Source organism: Penaeus monodon, chromosome 21, assembly GCF_015228065.2.
Source record: "Penaeus monodon isolate SGIC_2016 chromosome 21, NSTDA_Pmon_1, whole genome shotgun sequence".
NCBI lineage: Eukaryota > Metazoa > Arthropoda > Malacostraca > Decapoda > Penaeidae > Penaeus > Penaeus monodon.
In genome coordinates this window covers 27,172,334-27,175,220 of record NC_051406.1, presented here as the reverse complement: position 1 = coordinate 27,175,220, position 2,887 = coordinate 27,172,334, and the positions used below count along the sequence as shown (strand labels likewise).

Below are 2,887 nucleotides of genomic sequence, written 5' to 3'. Positions count from 1 at the left end.
AGTTTTTAAAAATTGATTATTTCAAGTTCTAATTTATTTCTAATTTAAGTTTCACTTGTAAATTCTTTTTATTTACATAACATGACCATCATATTCCAAACTTTTTCTCAAAGCCCAAAAATTTTGCTTTCACCAGTGGATGGCAGCGAAGGCAATTAACTTATTTAAATTTTATTACGTCACACCCATGAATTTTTCCTTTTCAATGTACGAATTAATTGATAAAGCAAATAAAAATATATAAACAAAAACCCATGCAAAGTCCCCAGTCAAAGATGACCAACACGTTGGGGGATTATTTTTTAGGGGGCGGGAGTCTAAAAAGGCCCAGTAAAGATCCCAACTCTTGTCTTAGCAAAAACCCTGATTTCAAAAAGGGTTTTAGGGAAATGATTTTTTAAAAAAAAGGTTTATTCTGTAAAATATGGCCGTAAGGGTCTTTACTATGACCTCGCGGTCTTTCCCACGTAGCAGCTGAATAAATTTGGGATTTTGCTGCAGGGGTTTTATTGAAATTTTAAAATTTTAGAGGGAACATAGCGCAAAGGGATAGGTCTTTGCTAAAAATGCTGGAACCCCAAGTGTAAAAGTTGGGGAGTAAATTTGGAGGAAAAAAAAAAAAATTTCCCCTTGCCTTTTTTGAAATTCTGTTCATGTCTATTTTTTTAGGAAATGCAAACAAACTTCGCTTTGAACCCCCAAATTTTGGGGATATGATCAAGAATCGACTTTTCTTCAAAGCCGCAAAAAGGAAATTTGCAAGTGAAATCGAGTCCAAGGAAAGACGCTTTTTGGCACTTCACGGAAGAAGAAAATATAAAAAGTATTGTGCATCCGGGCCGGCCTCGGGGTGTCTCTTACATGCCCAAATGTTAGGCCTAGATGACGTGTTCCTAAAACCCTCCTCGATGAAGACAAAAGGGCAAAAGGCTATGGAGAAAAACACCCGAAAATGCTGTCTGGCTTACCGTGACTTGAAATGTCTCTTTTTAACCACTGATGAGACAACACTGCCGAAGGGAAATCTGACATGTAATTCAGTGTGAATTTAAAAAAACTGAACAGTTTTTAGAAAAAACAGGGTTGATGGGGGTTGGACCGCATTCCCAAAGATAAAAAGGGGGAAAGGTCATGGCGAAAGTACATGGCTGCAAGGCTTGCAAAACTGGGCTTGTTTTAATTTACCACAAAGTAGTCAAGGAAAGGAAGAGCCCCGTATGATCATGGTGGAACAAATTTACAGGATTAATATGCTTCACCTGGGAGCACTGTTGGTCATAAATAGGTCGAATACCTCTTGCTGAACAAAGCAAAAAGTATGGCAGAGGGAAAGAACGGGGTTTTCAGGACCCCTCTGGCGGCACTCAAGGGAACCCAGAGTGCATGCGTACTTTTGCTCACATGGAGCCCCGGTCATTCAAAAGGGTACTCAACCCATCTGGCTTACGGCAATGCACTGGCCACGGGTATAAGACTCTTGTGGAAGACAAGCAAATTCTCTTCCAGAGGAAGATCGACTGAGCGTTTGAGTTGTCCGTACCCATAAAGAAACCAAAATTCGCTTCAAAGGGAAAGGGGTTACACTTGAGATCACAGACGGCAGACTTCCGTGACCAGTTAAAAAAATGATGCTTGACAGCAACAGTCTGTACATAGTAAATGAAAGGCAAATTTTCGGGTTTGTAAGTAAAAGACCAATTTTCTGTGGGGAAGGGCGTTAAAAACCCTGAAGGGACACTCCCTTCTATATGCCGAAGTTCCTTTCAAGGGTTTACTGGCAGGTTAGCATAAAAGCCTGCCCCGAGAAAACCCAGAGCACGGGGTAGGGGGCAATTTTTTACTCCGCTTTCCCTTGAGGGTGAATTTGGGAATGCTGTTTTAGGGACAATTCCAAAAAGCTGTGGGAAAAATCATAATACGTATAGTTTTACCTCAAAATACTTGGCTCCGTACCCTGCATCACAAAGCAGATATTGGTATTTCAGTATACCTCTTTGGGGTACAACACGGGGAAAGTTAGTTTAAATACGAGTCCTGCTCATTCCGTCGAAGGCGACGTATCCGAAAGAAAACCAAAAACCGGGATGTATCAAAGCTGTTTGGATAGAACTTAAAAAATGAGATTCCTGTCCCATTCCCAAAAAAAGGAGGCAACAGGTGGATTACGCCCTATTTCAGCTGGAAAATGAGATATTAGCTCAATAACCGAAAACAAAGATGTATTTTATTGGCTTTAAACCCCTGACGAACCTATTGTATTCTTGGGGTGGTTCCTGGGGCAACACGCCGAAGACACGGTCGTGCGTGGGGGAACTATGTTGCTGGGATCGTGGCTCTCTCCCAGTCCCTCCTCTCCTCGCTGTTCTTCGATGAACTTTCACGCACGACGCTGGAGGACTGGAGTCCCTCAAAGTTCCTCGAGCGGATCATATCGATTTACAAAAGGGCGATATGCGAGAATGACAGACGGCCGAGGGTCGAAGAAATCCCCTTCTTCCTTGACTCAAGGCACTCGCGGGAAAGGGCATCGCTAGTCGTCCTGTCTGTTATCGAGTACCTGCGAGAACTCAGAGGCTGTGACCGAAGCGACAGTGAAACTGCTTCCATCGAGCCGATCTCCCTTGGCAATAAGTATTAGTTGCACCAAGAAAATGTAGATATGTCAATCATCTTTTAGATTTAGGTGTCACCTTAAGCGTAGTATTTCCAAAATTCATAATTTCACTGTAACTATTTCAACATTAGGAATGTTTGTTGCCTGACGATTTGCTATATTAGTAAATTATCTTTAAAATTGTCAGTTGTTTCCTACCCCTTTTCCGTAGTTCATTCAATTTTATTAAAAAAGTGATAAATTTCCCTATTTTTCCTTGCTTGCCCGGGTCTT

At 41.6% G+C, this 2,887-nt stretch overlaps 1 pseudogene; it reads left to right on the top strand.

The window, feature by feature from the left end:
* Positions 1–2,797, top strand: part of LOC119586628 — an 8,008-nt pseudogene extending 5,211 nt beyond the window's left edge.
* Positions 2,798–2,887: the final 90 nt, after the last annotated feature.